The sequence below is a fragment of the Cnephaeus nilssonii genome (genome assembly GCF_951640355.1).
Source record: "Cnephaeus nilssonii genome assembly, chromosome: 3".
NCBI classification, from domain to species: Eukaryota; Metazoa; Chordata; class Mammalia; order Chiroptera; family Vespertilionidae; genus Cnephaeus; species Cnephaeus nilssonii.
In genome coordinates, this window is record NC_137074.1 from 95176817 (window position 1) to 95195037 (window position 18221).

Sequence of the window (18221 nt, forward strand, 5' to 3'; positions counted from 1 at the left end):
CAGGCAATTAAAAGCAAATATGAAATGATAGATCATGTGACAGGAGTTTAAATGTGAGGGTTTTTTCCTCGGTTAAACATCGCAGCAGGCATTACAATACCAGAGGTAACGAATCAATTAAATCCATTTTCCCCTCCGCGCCTCCAACGCTGCGAGCGTAGTGTTGCTGTGTACTTAGGGCTGAGCAGTAGGACCCAGGGGCCTCCGCTGCCACCAATAGTAGCGCGCACTTGGACCTATTTGCATGCAATGCCTTCTGCTCTGCGCATTAATAGTAATACAGATAACGGGTTTGAAAGAATTCTCTACTGAAGAGCGATCGGATTTTTCCAGGGTGCTGATACTGAGGAGAAACGCGATTTCACCCTCTCCCTCTTTCCCCATTCTGACATCTGTGAGTGTCAGACCGCCTTTGCCTGGTTTAAACTCGGGAAGGTCTCCGGAGGTGCACCGCAAAGTTGGAGGGCTGTGCCTGCACTCCCGAGCCGCTAGATTCCTGGAAACAGTCCTAAGGAAGGGTAAGTCTCCCCAATGATAGGCAAGGGAGCGAGAGCCGGCTGTGGGATTGTCAAAAGAGACATGCTGAGTTGTACAGAGGTGGTGGTTGGGGTGCAGAAACGGGCGCGCAGAAAGGACTGCAGTTTGTCAGGAATTGCTCCTGGTGCACCTGGTATTTTCATATTGAATCAAAAACCTTCAGGCTAAATAGGAAATCGCAGCCCTATTGCTAGGGCAGAATTCAACAAGTTTCCCTGCAGGGCTGCGACGTTTATTTCCTTGTCAACTGTGGCGAGTGTCCGTTCTGGGTGGGCTGGGCCCATTTCACAAAGAAGTTTAGGAATTTGTGTCTGCGTCCTATGGCTGGGTTAATCTTTCTGGAGGCGGTTGCGTGGCGCCTTGGGGCTGTCCGGGGATGCACAGAACTGCTGCTTAGGATGCTCGGAGCATCAGCGGCCTGCAGGTTTGCTCTGGGCAACTTTGCCGCGTAATCTCGGTGTCTCTGGCCGCACCGGGGCTCGTTACCTGGAGTGAGGCGGGGAAACCAGCAGCTGCAAGGCCATCCGCCTCCAAACTTCGATAGCATTCTCCAAAGGAGGATGACAATGGGGTTTGGAAAAGAAGCAAAACTGGCTGCATTTTGGTAAACTCTTGGCGATAGATAGGCAGTGAGGTTTTCCAAGACCCGCGTTTCTATCTTGCAGCTTTTTGCTTGGAAACGTACTGCTGATGTGGAGAAGGTGTAGACAAGGCTGGATTTTGAGAGAGAGCGAAGGAGAGAGGGAGCAAAAGAGAGAAGACAGAGGAGTGAACAAGGCGCGTCTCGTCTTCTTCACACGCAAAAGCCACACGCGTGGACGTGTCAGGAAGCGCTCCAGCTGGTGGCGTGTAGCTGGAAAACGTAATGCAGCGGGGTCCGGGCGCCTCCGCATTGCCGATGAAGCGCCTTGACCTTTGGGGTTTTTTTTTTTTCTTGCTCCTTCTCTCTGCCCCCTCTTCTCTCCTTCACCTCGCCTGGAGCTCAGAGGTCTGTGCCGGTGCGGCGGGGCTCGCGGCTCAGCCCCGCAGCGCTCCGCGGACACAATGGGGCGAGGAAGGCAGAGCGGGGCGCTCCGCGTGGCCATCCCAGCGCTGCACCCCGGGCGCCGCAGTCGGAGCTGCCGCTCCGCCCCGGGCTGCGGCGCTGCGGAGGCCGCCAGACCCCGGCGTCCACGCGCCCCGGGGTGTCGAAGGGCCTCGCCGAGGACGCGCTCATCTGACCGCAGAGGTCCCCGGGTCACTTCTCCGGGAGCCACTCCGCGGCCGGCGGACAGGTGGGGTGGGCAGGTGGAAGGCTGAGACATTCCGAGCCAGCCTCCCGTCAGGGCGCACCCGAAAAATCCCTAGGGCGTGTTCCTAGCGTTCTAGAAGACCCGCACCCCCAAAGGAGAAAGGGGACGAAGAGGAAAGAAGGGACATGCTGATAAGGCTGCAGGAGGAGGAGGGAGCGAGTGATGTGGGCCAGTTCTGGTCATCGCCAGGCTTTCCTTGGTTCTTTTAAGCAGGCTGCTTTGAAATGCGATCCCTGGCCCCTCTGCAGCACCCAGGGGGCGGCTTCCAGACCCGAGCTCACTGGGGACTCCTTCTGTAGATGAAGGAAGGGGACTGCAGGGCAGGGGGCTTCATTTCAGCGTCATTTAATCCTGACCTCTACACCTCCCACCGATTCATGCTCTCACCAGGGAGTGCCCCGACCTTGCAAACTCCTCTGGGTTATCTGTCTGGTTCCTTCAAAGTGCTTTTTATCAGCTGTTTAATTTGGAGGTGGATTACCCACCCGCACTGAGCTTGTGGAGGACTGGGCATAGATGCACTTGAGGATGCTGGTTGCTCAAAGGGGATCTTTCAGAGGAAATATATACTCCTCTGAGCACAAGGAGAAGACGTATCACTGCGTTATTTTCCCAGTTTCTATTTCCCCCCTTCATCATTGGAACGAGGATGTAATAATAAACAGAAAATATTTGGAGAATCCACCAATTTATTAGGAGCCCACCTAGGAGCCTGGCAGCTAGGCTTTCAGGTCCAAACTTAGATGATCCTTAGACCCATTATTTAGAGAGACTCAGTTTGCCACCCCAAGACCTGCATCGCTCCTATATCTGGAGGAGGCACAGGTAGCTCTTTTGAAAGCATTCTGGAAGATGTGCAGCATGTTGATTTTATTAAAGGGGGTTATTAAAGGGTTTGCGGTGTTCTCCCCGCCCCAAAGGGGAAGAAATCAACAGCAGCAACCCAGAGCAAATAAATATCCAGTTGGTAAGAGGACTTTATGTTTTAGGAATCTATCTTCCCCCAATAGGAGGGGAGGGTAAAGCCAAGGGGTATCGGGGAGTGCAGGCATTCACCTCAGAGCGTTGCCATGGATTTTGGACTCCTTAGTGTTTCTCATGCATCTCCCTACTCCTTGAGTCTCCCAGTTTAGCTCTGGGTGATCTGAAGAGCTGAGGCACAATGACACAATGACACAGCTGCAGAAGCGGGGGAGGGGGGGTTTGCTCCAGCAAACAGCTGTTAATCACATCTTTGCTATATTTTCTCACTTACTTCCTTTTACTTCCCTTCCCTTCCCTTCCCCTGTCCTTGAACCAGTGTTGCCATCTTTTAGGCTGTATCCTGGGAAGGGGTAGTGATTTCTAGTGATATAGCACTCTGCTGAGTGTGGGAGGAAGGCTTAGACTCAATTGCTGCCTAGGTGTTTTCATAGGTTTAATGCTGACTTTCTCTTAGCCTAAACTGCTCACCAAGTATTTTAATATATCCCCAAAGAGAATTATATCGGTATATATGATTGTCTTATTTTATCTTATAATAGAATAAATTCAAATACAAAATAGCATTAATCAGAGATTAAAGGGAAGCTGTGCACCTGTTTATAGCATTTGGAAACTAGTGTTGTGCTCAGCTGTGAAATCTCACCTTTTGACATCCATATTTACTTGACACATTAGGAGCTGATTTTTAAAAATTACTATTATTTTTAATCATCAACTGAGGATATGTTTATTGATTTTTTTTTTTAGAGAGAGAGGAAGGGGAGAGAGAGAAAGAAAGAAACATTAATGTGAAGGAGAAACATTGACCGGTTGCCTCCCTATGTCCCTGAGGGGGTATTGAACCCAAAACCTAGGTATATGCTCTAACCAGTAATTGAACCTGTGACCTTTTGATTTAGGGGACAAAACTCCAACCAACTGAGCCACACTGACCAGGACAGGAGACATTTTTATTCCAGCAAGATTTAATATGTTACTTTCCTTAGGAGGCTAAGCAACTCAAGACACTGCAAATATATGAATTTTAAAAGAAAAAAGGGCAGCAGAGAAAGCCTTTGGCAACTTGATGAATGAGCAAGTGCAATGCATCATTTGAAATGTAACTTAAGGTGAGGTTTCCTCCAGTTCACTAGAGAATAAGTGCTTCCTTATTGCTCAGAAAACTCAACTGATCTACCTCTCTCTCTCTCTCTCTCTCTCTCTCTCTCTCTCTCTCTCTCTCTCTCATCTATCTATCTCTCTGAATTCAGAACATAATAGCAGACAGTAGACTACAACTATGACCTGGTCATAAAATCATTTATCTCTCTAAACTTGCTGTTGAAGTGAGTGAGCAATATTTGTGTTCATTTATTTATGTTTGCACCTAGGATACATTAGTGCTAAATGGACCAGCCAGTTCTCCTAATTCTGAGGAAACAGAGGCCCTAGAAGAGGGGCTGACATATCTAAAGCCATATAAGAGAAAACTGTAGACTCAGTGTTAAGCACCTTACCCACAATAGGTATTTCACTCAATCCTCACATCACTATTTTAAAGTAAGGTTTTATTAGATTTCTTTAACATGTGAAGCTCAAAACACATAGCTATTCAGCAAATGAGGGGCAGATCCATAATTGTTAACAAATTCTTGCTCATGAGAGAATAGGTTTTTCTAGTATGCCATGGGCCTATTTCTACTTCATATTTAATTAGGAATTTTATTATCTTTAAATTTTTGTTTATGTTTTAATCTCCTAAATATATCTTTGTCATCCGAATCATTTTTTGCATTTCCCCAGACCAGTCATCAGTAAAAAGTGACTCTCCAAGGATGGCATAGTCAATGAGTATCTGCCTAAGTGAGAAGAGTCTCACCTGTAACCCCCACCCCAACTGCATCAATATCATCCAGGGGGTCAGAGAAGAGTGGGTGAAACTTAGAGCCTTATCTATTTGTTTTTAAGGTTGCACCAATATTGCAAAGGAGTCTGGAAAGAAGCCATCATGTTATTCTCACACCAAAATTGTATACCTTCATCATCAAACTTCTATGCACCTGGTTTCTATAATTTGGATGTTTCTCCTCTTTACATGGCCAAACCCTATTTCTTTGTCTTGAGTGGATCATGTACCTCCTCCACCATGATATTTCTCTAACTATTCCAACCCTTGTAGTTTTTATACACCTCTGAAATTCCCAATCAATTATAATTTCTACCACTTAATTTGCTCTTTATTTGGAGGTTACAAGAAGTAAGCTAACATTTCTTGAGGATTCACTCTATATTAAATCATTTTACATAAATTATTTGTCAAATACAATTTTCTACTTGTTAAGCAATATTTCTCAAACATTGGCCATTGAACCAAGGAAACCTTTGAATCAACAAAAATAACACTTAAAATTCCACTTTCTGACACCACCCCACCCCACTTTATACATGAGAATATGCGGGGGTGGGTCTCTGACATCCACATTCTACCAAGCATTCCAAGTTTAACCAGCCTCTTGGAGTTTATCACAACAGTTGCTCCCCAACTCAGCCAGGTCAGTATGGAGCTTAATGTGGCATTTTAGGGGAGTAGCCATTAGTATAGTGTCATAGATTTCATGGAGAGCTATGAGCATGTCTTCCTCGATTATTGTGCCTCAAAGAAGGGTTTGATCTCAGACTATAGCAAGTTCAATCATATGATTCATTTTTACTGATGCAAGAGAGTTCTGCATCAGAAAGCCACACATGTCAAGAGCAGATGTTGCTAATCACATAAAAAATGGCCTTTAGATTTGAGGTGCTGCTGTACTTGAAGCTTTTCATGACTCTGATTTTTTAATATTATGACACATTTATTTGGCAAAGACAAAGAAATTAGTGAAATAAGTGCTTGTAAATTACTACCTAGATTAAGTAAGAACGCATTAAACAAAATTGAAGCCCTCTGTGTATTCTTGCAGATTGCATCTCCCTCCAAGAGGTAACCAGTATTATAAATTTGCCATTATGATTCCCATCCATTTTCTATTGATTTTACCATGTATATGTACATCGTCAATCATATATAGCATTGTTGGTAAATATACTATTCATATAAATTATAACATATTATGTGGATTCTTGGGAATATTGTTTTTTTGTGATTTATTCAAGCAGATGCAGGAAGACTTATTTGCATTTCTTTTCATTGGTATATAGTATTCCATTGTATAAATCTACTATAATTTATTTTCCCTGTCTCATTAATAAGCATTTCCAGTTTCTTCTTATAAAACTGTAGCAATGATTTTTTGCATGTATATCACTGTGCACATGTCCAATACTGTTTTAGAGACATGCCTAGGAGTGAAATTGATTGATTATGTGAAGTTTACTTCTTTCTGTTTTTTAGATGCTGTCTAAATTCCATACATTGCTTGTAGCATTTATAGTTTCTAAGCACATTTGTGAGAGTTACCATTCTACCTATCCTTGTCAACATTGAATATTGGCTCATTTCTTTGTTTACCAATTGAATGGTTTTAATTTGTCTTTTCTGGTTATATGTATTGTGAGCAACTGTTGATTGGGAATTTAAGTTTCCTCTACTGTGAATTGCTTAAACATATATTTTACTTTTTTTTTTCCTACTAAGACATTTTCCTTTTTGTTATAGACTTCCTTTATAGATTCTAATTCATTTTTGGTATGTGCATTGTGATTTTTTTTTTCCTGTAGGCTGTATCCTTTATCCTTTTTTTTTTTTTTTTTTTTAAAAAAAACAATGTCTTTTACTTTAAAAATTATATTGTGTTTCATTAAAAGTAATACAACTTTTTTATTATGGCTTCTCCTTTTTTACATCCTGTTTTAGAAACCATTTCCTATGATAATGTCATAAAATATCCTCATATATTTTCCCTAAGAGTTTTAAAAATTTACTTCATATAATTAGGTATTAGATCTATCTGGAATTGATTTTAGTGTTCTTATGCTAAGAAATATTACTGTCACATATAAATGATCCATATGTGGGTGGATTGCTTTTTTTCCCCCCTATAAGAATACTTGGCACCTGTCCTCATTTGAGACATGATTTTCTGGTCATTGTGTGCCAGGTTGTTATGTGGACCAAAATTTCATTGAACTATCACAATGGTAATGAACCAGAGTGAAAGCATCAATTAAGATTTCAACCCAAATAGGTTTATATTTAACCAGAATTAAAGACCAATGCTTTTTATGACAAACTATAATCTCTTTATATTATATGTGATTGTTCATGTGTAATGAGTCCTTAGCTATGTCTAGCATCATTTACTTCAGTTTTAGTTCTTCATAGAGAATATTAATGAACTAGAGGCCTGGTGCACAAATTTGTGCCCTGTGACCAGTGGGGTCCCTCGGCCTGGCCTGTGGGATGGGGCCGAAACTGGCGCTCTGACATCCCCCGAGGGGTCATGGATTGCAAGAGGGTGCAGGCCAGGCTGAGAAACCCCATCAGTGCATGATCGGGGCCAGGGAGGGATTTGGGTGGTTGGCCAGTTAGGAAGGGACTGTGGGAGAGATCCAGGGCGTATCTGGCCCATCTCGCTCAGTCTCTATCAGCCAGACTCCAGCAGCAAGCTAACCTACCAGTTGGAGCGTCTTCCCCCTGGTGGTCAGTGAACGTCATAGCAAGCGGTTGAGTGGCCTTAGCATATCATTAGCATATTACGCTTAGATTGGTTGAACAGATGACCAGACACTTAGCATATTAGGCTTTTATTATATAGGATATCCCAAAGACATATTTACTTTCTTTCAATATGACTTTGGAAGGGTAAACCTTAAAAATGAACTTCAATAGATCAAAGGGAAAATCATGACTCACTCTAGGAGTGAAGCATGATTGACCACTTGACAGGTGAATTATAACCCTTAGGAGGAACAACATTTCAGCATAACAGCCAACAGCTTCTGATCAATGTACAACCCTTGAGTAAGCACTCTAAAATATTAATCCAATCACAGAAAGTTGGAAAAGGGAATTGTGCAATGCCCTGTACCTATTATATTAAACTTTACCCTGGAATGAAGATCTTGGAGGTTTGTAAAAACAACTTCTCCTGCTTTCCTACAGTTATAAACTATTTCTGTAAGAATTTTCTTTTTATTTCATATAAACAACAAAATACCAAACAGCCGTGGTTTGTGCTAAAGCAAGTTTTGAGTTATTTAAATCAGGTATTTATATAAGAGAGTTTAAGAATAGCCTACTTTAACCAATAAAATAATTTTATATTTATAAGCTTCCCTGAAAAAAGGTAAAACATTTTAAAAAGACTCTACACAAATGGAAATTACACCCATGTCATTAATTACTATTCCTTTCGATTAATGCTTTTTGTCATAACTCAGGTCAAGGAAAGAAACTGTTTTAGGAAATGAATGAACTCATGGTGTGCCTCTTTATTCATATTTTTGTTGCCTTCAAGTCTGAATTCTTGAACACACTGCCTTTCATACTCGGATTCTGGACAACTCTTCTAAATTTCTCTCACTTCCCCCTTAGGCATAGTGTTTCTTAGCACACTGCGTACTTCACTATGCCTCAACACACCACTTTGTTTCCAGTTCATTGTTTTGCCTATCTCCCTAAAATATTCTTTCCTGCCCCCCCCGCCCCTCTATCTAATGAGGTCATAGTCATCCCTCAAAATCTAACTTAATTGTTACCTCCATTTTGAATAATTTCTAATTTTTCCCTAGGAAACTCATCTCTTTTTCATTTCTGTTTCAGTATGACTTACATATACACTTTATTATAAATAATAGTTATGTCACTTATTAACCATACTTTAACTAGGAAAAAGAGGATAAGCAATTTCTCAGTGTATCTATCTAAACCCATATTGTCTAACACTCTAACAACTAGTTATATCTATCTACCAAGCACTTAAAATGCACCTAGTGTCACATGGCACTGAATGTTTAATTATATGTATGTTTAATTATTTTAACTTTCAATTTATTTATTTTTTGGCATTTTTATTTTATTATTTTTAAATTATAGTTTACCTACATTCAATTTTATTTTGTATTAAATTCGGGTTTATAGCATAGTGGTTAGACAATCATACACTTAAAAAATGTTCTCCCTGATATGTCCAGTAACCAACTGGCACCATACATAGTTGTTACAATATTATGCCTATACTCCTATTCTTTTACTTTATAACTCCATGACTATTTTGTAACTACCAATCTGTACTTCTCAATCCCTTTTTTTTAGTACCCCAGTCCCACAATCCTACTCATTTCTTGCAATCATCAGTTTGTTGTCTTTAAGAATTTCTTTTTTATTCCATGTGAACAACAAATGTTTTGAGTTATTTAAATCAAGTATTAATATAAGAGAGTTTAAGAATAGCCTAGTTTAACCAATGAAACAATTTTATATTTATCTATAAGTCCATTTCTCCTGTCTTTGTTCATTTATATTGTTCTTTAGATTCCCCATATAAGTGAAAACATATGGTATTTGTCTTTCACGGACTGACTTATTTCACTTAACATAATACCCTCTAACTCTATCCATGATGTTGCAGATAGTAGGATTTCATTGTTTTTTATGACTAATAGTCCATTGTATATATATATGTACCATTATTTTTTAGCCACTCATCTATTGATGGGCACTTGGGTTGCTTCAATAGCTTGGCTATTGTAAATTACACTGCAATGAAAATAGGGTTGCATATATTCTTTCAAATTAATGTTTTGAATTTCTTTGTATATATATATATATACCCAGAAGTGGAATTGCTGTGTCATAAGGCAGTTTCATTTGTAATTTTTGAGGAACTCTCATATTGTTTGCTATGGTAGTTGCACCAAACTGCATTGCCACTAATAGTGCATGAAGTTTCCATTTCTCCACATTCCCACCAACACTTGTGTTGGTTTTGTTTTGTTTTGTTTTTTTTATGATAGGCATTCTGACAGGTGCGAGGAGATATGGCATTGTGGTTTTTAAATTTATATTCCTCTAATGATTAGTGATGTTGAGCATCTTTTCGTATGTCTATTGGCCATCTGTAGGTCCTCTTTGGGGAAGTGTCTATTTAGGTCTTTTGCCCATTATTAAAATTGGGTTGTTTGTTTTTTTGTTGTTTAGTTTTATAAATTCTTTATAAATTTGGATATTAACCCCCTCTCAGATGTATCATTGGCAAATTTGCTCTCCCATTCAATAGTTTGTTTTTTATTTTGTTGATGGTTTCCTTTGTTGCACAAAAACTTTTTAGTTTGATGTAGTTCATTTATTTAGTTTTTTATTTTAGTACTCTTGCCTGAGGGGATATGTCAGAAAAAAAAATTTACTAAGAGAAATATCCAAGATTTTACTGCTGACGTTTACTTCTAGGATTTTTGTGGTTTCGAGTCTTATGTTTAAGTCTGTAATTTATTTTGAGCTTATTCTTGTATATGGTGTAAGAAGGTGGTCTAGTTTTATTTTTTGCCTGTATCTGTCTAAATTTCCCAACACCATTTATTGAATAAACTGTCTTTACCTTATTGTATGTCCTTACCATCTTTGTGATATATTAATTGACCATAGAGGTGTGGGTTTATTTCTGGGCTCTTTATTCTGTTCCATTGATCTTCATGTCTGTTTTTATGCCAGTATCATGCTATTTTGATTACTATGGTCTTGATGTCAGGTAGCATAAGTTCTTCAACTTTGATTATTATAGCTTGATATCGAGTAACATAATTCCTTCAACTTTGTTCTTTTTCTCAAATTCGTTGTGGCTATTTGGGGTCTTTGTGATTTTATGTAACTTTTAATATTATTTTATAGAAAATGCATTGAATCAATAGATTGCTTTGGGTAGTATGGACATTTTAATGATTTAGCTCTTCCTATCCATGAACATAGTATATGCTTACATTTATTTGTATCTTCTTCAGTTATTTCCTTCAGAGTCTTAATTTTAATTAATTAAAATTTTCCTAGTACAGGTCATTTATCTCCTTGGTTAAATTTATTCCTAGGTATTTTATTTATTTTTAGGATGCAACTATAAATGGAATTGTTTTCTTAGTTTCCCTTTCTGATAGTTTATTACTGTATATATAAGAATGCAACCAATTTATGGATATTTATTTTGTATGCTGCTACTTTACTGAATTTTCAGGTCTAGGGCTTTTTTGTGTGTGGAATATTTAGGGTTCTCTCTGTATATATTATCATGTCATCTGAAAATAATGACAGTTTGACTCCCTCCTTTCCAATTTGGATGTCTTCTTTTAATTTTTCTTATTCTTATTGCTGTGGCCACTACTATGTTGAATAAGAGTGATGAAAGTGAAAGTGGACATCCTGTCTTGTTTCTTATCTTAAGACAAATGAATTTAATATTTTGTCATTGAGTATGCTGTTAGCTGTGGGTTTGTCATATATGGCCTTTATTATGTCAAAATATATTTCCTTTATTCCCACTTTCCTGTGAATTTTTATTAAAAATGGGTGCTGGGTTTTGTTAAAATATTTTTTCTGCATCTATTGATATGATCATATGATTTTTATTTTTCTATTTTTAAAATTGGTATATCATAATAATTGACTTGAAAATATTGTACCAATCATACATCCTAGGAATAAATACCATTTATCATGGTGTTTGATCTTTTTACTGTATTGCTGGATCCGATTTATAAAATTTTATTGAGGTGTTTTTTTTTTTTAAATTTATGTTCATCAGGGATATTGGCCTATAACTTTATTTTTGTAGAGTTTTTATCAGGTTTTACAATTAGGATGATACTGGACTCATATAATTAGCATGGGCATCTTCCCTTCTCTTGAACATTTTGTAATAGTTTGAGAAGGATAGGTGTTAGTTCTTTTTTGAATGTTTGGTAAAATTCACAGGTGTGAAAAGTCCTGGTCCAGGACTTTTGTTTGTTGGAGTTTTATTTTTATTTTATTTATTTGTTCAATATGTTTTTATTGACTTTAAAGAGAGAGAGGAAGGGAGGGAATAGAGAGAGCGATATAAACTGATAAACATCTATCCGTTGCCTTCTGCACACCTGCTAATGGGATCAAGCTCACAACCCAGGAATGTGCCCCGACCAGGAATCTAACCAGTGACCTCCTGGTTCACCTGGGCTGTTGGATTACTGCTTCAGTTTCATTAGCTGTAATTGGTCTGTACAGATTTTCTGTTTTTGTTTCTTTTTTTGTGTGTTTATTTTTGGTTCAGTTTTGGGAGGTTGTATGTTTTTAGCAACATATCCACTTTTTTCCAGATTGTACCAAAGGTCCCCTAAACTAATTTGTTAGCATAGAGCTTTTCATAATATTTTCTTATAATCCTTTATATTTCTGTGATGTCAGTTGTTACTTCTCTTTCATTTCTGATTTTACCTACATGGGTCTTTTTTTGTTTTGTTTTCTTAATGAGTCTCTTTAAGGTTTATTAATCTTATTTACTTTTTCAAAGAATCAGCTCTTGGTTTTTTTAGACTCTATTTTGTTTATTCTTGCTTCAGTATGTATCATTTCATTTCTTCTACTCACTTTGGGATTGTTAGTTGTTCTTTTTTTCTAATTTTTTTAAATAGTAAGGTTACATTGTTTATATGAGATTTCTTTTTTTTTTATTCTGTAATCCTATGAATTTCCCTTTTATGACAGCTTTGGATGTTTCCCATAGATTTTTGGCTATTGTTTTTTCATTTTCATATGTTTCAAGGTATATTTTGATTTCTTCCTTTATCTCATTGTCAAACAATTTAGCATTTATTAACATGTAATTTAACCTCCATGTGTTTGTGTGTTTTTCAATTACTTTCTTGTTATTGATTTCTAGTTTCGTACCATTATGGTCAAAGAAGAGGCTTGATATGATTTCAATATTTTAAAATTTATTTATTGTTCTCTGTCCTAACATGTGGTCTATCCTAGAAAATCTTCCATTTGCATTTGAAAAAAAAAGTATATTGTGCTGCTTCTGGATGAAATTAAATAATTAAAATATCAATTAGATCCATCTGATCTAGTTTGTCTTTTAAGGCCTTTTTGATTTACTGTTGGTCGGTTTTAGTTTACTCTCAATCTCTTTATGTCTATCAATATTTGCTTTATTTTTAAGTTCTGTTTTGTGTGCATAAATGTTTACAAGGGTTATCTCCTCTTGTTGAGTTGCTCCCTTTATCATTATGTAGTGTCCATAGCTTTTGTTTGAATGTCTATTTTACCAGATATAAGTATTGCTACCCAGCTTGAAACATCATTTCCCATCCTTTAATTTTAGTGTGTGTATCTTTGATTCTGTGGTGGATCTCTTGTAGACAGCATATCATATGGTCTTGTTTTCTGAACCATTCACCTACTTTATGTCTTTTTTATTAGATCATTTAAGCCAATAACACTTAAAGTGATTATTGATAGGTACATATTTATTGCCATTTTATTCTTTATAACTAATTTATCTCTTTTTTTCTTCTTATAGAAAACCCTTTAACATTTCTTGTAAAACTGATCTGGTGGTAACAAACTCCTTTAGCTTTTTCTTGTCTGGAAAACTCTTAATTTCCCCTTTAATTTTAAATGGGTTAGTAGTCTTGGTTGTAGGTCCTTGCTTTTCATTACTTTGAATAGTTTGTGCTAATCTCTTCTGGCCTAAAATTTCTTCTGTTGGGAAATCTGCTAACAGTCTTATGAGAGCTCCCTTGTAACTAACTATCTTTTTCTGCTTTTAAGATCCTCTCTTTCTCTTTAAACTTGAACATTTTTATTATTATGTTGGTATGGGCCTCTTTGTGTTCATCTTGTTTGATACTCTGCACTTCCTGAACTTGGATGTATTTTTTCTTCATCAGGTTAGGGAATTTTTTAGTCATTATTTTCTTAAATAAATTCTCATTCCCTGTTTCTCTCTCTCCTCCTTCTGGTAGCCCTATTATGTGGATGTTATGTTTCATATTGTACCAAAGGTCCCCTAACTTATCCTGATTTTTAAAAATATTTTTTAATTTATGTTGATTTCTTTTATTCTGCTACCTTGTCTTCCAAATCACTGATTTGATTTACTTCATCTAATCTGTTTGTTCTTTCTAATTTATTCTTCATTTTAGATATTATGTTCTTCACTTTTGACTTTTCATGGTGTTTATGTCTTTTTTAATGCTTACTATCTTTTGTTTAAGTTCTCGCTAAGTTCATAATTCTTCTGCCAAGTTCCTTGAACATCCTTTTATCCATTGTTTTGAACTCTTATTTCATAGATTGCTTACCTCCATTTCATTTAGTTCTTTTTCTGGAGATTTATCATGTAATTTCGCTTGGGGCATTGTTTTGTCTTCCCATTTTGGCTGCCTCTCTGTTTTTGTTTCTGTTATTATTTTTAAATTTATTTTATTTTTGATTTACTTGATGAAGGTATTACATATGTATTGTGTCCTTATTCCCCCATTGCCCCCCGACTCCCCCCCTCATGCCCTCACCCACCTGGTATCTGTGTCCATTGGTTAGGATTATATGCATCTATACAAGTCCTTTGGTTGATCTCTCCCCCTTAACCCCACCCTCCCCTACCTTACCTCTGAGGTTTGACTGTTTGATCAGTGCTTCTCTGTCTCTGGATCTATTTTTGTTCATTAGTGTATGTTGTTCATTTTATTCCATAAATGAGTGAGATCATGTGATATTTTTCTTTCTCTGACTGGCTTATTTCACTTAGCATAATGCTCTCCAGTTCCATCCATGCTGTTGCAAATGGTAAGAATTCCTTCTTTTTTTTACCAAAGCCTAGTATTCCATTGTGTAGATGTACCACAGTTTTTTAATCCACTCATCTGCTGATGGGCACTTACGCTGTTTCCAAATCTTAGCTATGGTAGATTGTGCTGCTATGAACTAGGAGTGCATATATCATTTCTGATTGTTGTTTCTAGTTTCTTGGGATATATTCCTAGAAGTGAGATCACTGGGTCAAATGGGAGTTCCATTTTTAGTTTTTTGAGGAAACTCCATATTGTTTTCCACAGTGGCTGCACCAGTCTGCATTCCCACCAGCAGTGCACAAGGGTTCCTTTTTCTCCGCATCCTCCCCAACACTTGTCAGTTGTTGATTTGTTGATGATAGTCATTCTGACAGGTGTGAGATGGTACCACATTGTAGTTTTGATTTGGATCTCTCAGATAATTAGTGACTTTGAGCATGTTTTCATATGTCTGTTGGCCTTCCTTATGGCCTCCTTCGAAAAGTATCTATTTAGGTCTGTTGCCCATTTTTTGATTGGGTTGTTTATTTTCCTTTTGTTAAGTTGTATGAGTTCCCTGTAAATGTTGGAGATTAAACGCTTATTGGTGATAACATTGGCAAATACTGTATGTCTCCCATGCAGTGGGCTTTCTTGTTGTTTTGTTGATGGTTTCTTTTGCTGTGCAGCTTTTTATTTTGATGTAGTCCCATTTATTTATTTTCTCTTTAGTTTCCATTGCCCTAGGAGCTGTATCCTAGGTGAGATATTGCTTTGGCATATGTCTGAGATTTTGCTAGATGTGGATTCCTTTAATATTTTTATGGTTTCCTGTCTTATGTTTAAGTCCTTTATCCACTTTGAATTTATTTTTTGTATATGGTGTAAGTTGGTGGTCTAGTTTCATTTTTTTTTTTGCATGTATCTGTCTAATTTTCACAACACCACTTATTAAAGAGACTGTTTTTTTTTAATTTAATAAATCTTTATTGTTCAGATTATTACAATTGTTTCTCCTTTTTCCCCCCATAGCTCCCTTCCACCTGGTTCCCACTCCACCCTCTGCCCTTACCTACCCCCCAACTTTCCTCATCCATAGGTGTACAATTTTTGTCCAGTCTCTTTCTGCACCCCCCATACTCCTTTCCCCCTGAGAATTATCAGTCCACTCCCTTTCTATGCCCCTGATTCTATTATATTCACCAGTTTATTCTGTTCCTCAAATTTTTAATTTACTTGATTTTTAGGTTCACTTGTTGATAGCTATGTATTTGTTGTTCATAATTTTTATCTTTATTTTTTTCTTCTTCCTTTTCTTAAAGAATATCTTTCAACATTTCATATAATACTGGTTTGGTGGTGATGAACTCCTTTAGCTTTTTCTTATCTGTGAAGCTCTTTATCTGACCATCCATTCTGAATGATAACTTTGCTGGGTAGAGTAATCTTGGTTGTAGGTTCTTGCTATTCATCACTTTGAATATTTCCTGCCACTCCCATCTGGCCTGCATAGTTTCTGTTGAGAAATCAGCTGACAATCGTATGGGTGCTCCCTTGTAGGTAATTAACTGTTTTTCTCTTGCTGCTTTTAATATTCTCTCTTTGTCTTTTGCTCTTGGCATTTTAATTATGATGTGTCTTGGTGTGGTCCTCTTTGGATTCCTCTTGTTTGGGGTTCTGTGCGCTTCCTGGACTTGTAAGTCTATTTCTTTCAACAGGTGGGGGAAGTTTTCAGTCATTATTTCTTCAAATAGGTTTTCAGTATCTTGTTCTCTTTCTTCTTCTGGCACCCACATAATTCTGATGTTGGTCACTTGAAGTTGTCCCAGAGGCTTCTTACACTATCTTCAAATTTTTGGATTCTTTTTTCTTTTTGCTTTCCCAGTTGAGTGTTTTTTGCTTCTTTGTATTTCAAATCTTTGACTTGATTCTTGCGTTCCTCTAGTCTGCTGTTGGGTCTCTGTATAATATTTTTTATTTCAGTCAGTGTATGTTTGATTTCTAGTTGGTCCTTTTTCATATCCTCGAGGGTCTCACTAAATTTATTGGCCTTTTCTAGGAAATTCTTGAAAAACCTTATAACTGTGGTTTTGAATTCTATATCCAGTCATTTGTTTTCCTCCATTTCTTTCGTTTGTGATCTGTTTCTTTGTCTCCATATTTTTGCTGCTTCCCTGAGTTGGTAGGGTAGCTTTTTGTGCTAGGTTTTCTATATGGCCCAGTGGGTCAGCCTCCCCAGTTACCTGAGGTGGACATTCTTGGTGCACCCCTTTGTGGACTGTGTGTACAGCCTTGTTGTAGTTAAGTCTTGATTGTTGTTGGTATCACTGGGAGGAATTGACCTCCAGGCCAATTGGCTATGAGTATCAGCTGTGTTTACGCTGGGAGACCTTCTGTGTTGGAGACAGCCTTATAGGAGCAGACTTGCAAAATTGCAAAAGCCTCTGTGCTCAGCTTGGATGGGGCGGAGTCTCAGGGCTGAGGAGACAGTCTTAGCTTCCCGTCAGCCCTACCCTTGTGTGCGCACCTCCAGACCTCTGCCTTCCGTGGCTCCCTTGAGTTTCTGCCCAACAGTCCAGATTCCCCCCATAAGAGCATGGGTCCCCAGGGCCTCACCCGGAACTGGGGTTCAGTGCAGTCTGAACTGGGGTTCAGTGTAGTTGGGGCTTCCTTCCCCCTTCCATGAGAGAAAGCCAGCCAGGCACTCAGCCGCCCTTCCTCTCTGTGCGCGTGTCTCCGTACCTCAGCCCTTTGCAGCTCCTCTGATTCTTCGTGAGCTTTTCTCTTTCCTTCTAGTTGTAGAATTTCCACTCAGCCAGCTTACCTGTGGTTCTGGATGATGTCCTTTCTGTCTTTTAGTTGTAGTTTTGAAATTGTTGTGCGAGGCAGCAGTTTATGTGCTTACCTATGTCACCATCTTGATTTCCTCTAAATAGACTGTCTTGACTCCATTGTATGTTCTTGCCTCCTTTGTCAAATATTAATTGAGTATATTGGTTTTGTTCAGTTTCTGGGTTCTCTATTCTATATAAGTCTATATGTCTGTTCTTGTGCCAGTATAAGGCAGTTTTGAGAACAGTGGCTTTGTGATATAGCTTGATATCTGTTTATTAAGTAAATCTGCTATGTTTCCAAGTCTTGGAAGGATAGCCTATGTACTGGTGTCCCTGGGAACCCAGTGGCGCTGTCTCCTTGATCACCTGACCTGGGTGCTCCAGGAATGTCCCTTTTGTTGGTTATGTGAGCCCTCCTGTTGTAATTGAGTCTTTATTGTTCTTGACTCAACTGTGCATAGGGTTGACCTTCATCTGGCTAGCTGAGGATCAACCCCAACCACAGTGTATGAGGTACTTTGCTGGTGCTGACCACATGAACTGGAATTTGCCTCAACGGGGTCTGGTGCCTGCTGAGATCTCCCTTTGCATGTACCACTTGTAGTGTTAATTGGATCTTGCTCTGATGTCTGAAGCTTGCCACTGGGTACCTGGTGTAGTCCAGGGTGAGTGGGTTCAACATGATTTTGTGTTGGCCCTTTAAGAGGGTGCCTGGATTTCTGGCAGTTTCCATCTTTCTGTGGCAGTCAGAATCCTCCCTGATTTTCACAGCAAAATGTTATGTGGGCACCTTTTCCCAGCTCTGGAGCTCTGGCTGGGGAGCTGGTGTGGGTTAAGACAGCTGAAATATCCCTCCATA

General features: G+C 38.5%; 1 protein-coding gene across 1 annotated transcript in view; it reads left to right on the plus strand.

Moving 5' to 3' along the window:
* The first annotated feature begins 472 nt into the window (after positions 1 to 472).
* Positions 473 to 18221, plus strand: part of ROBO1 (roundabout guidance receptor 1) — a 1264035-nt gene continuing 1246286 nt past the window's right edge. The window contains exon 1 of the mRNA XM_079766678.1: positions 473 to 518. The gene's annotated coding sequence lies outside the window, so the exon portion shown is untranslated. The remainder of the gene's footprint in view (positions 519 to 18221) is intronic.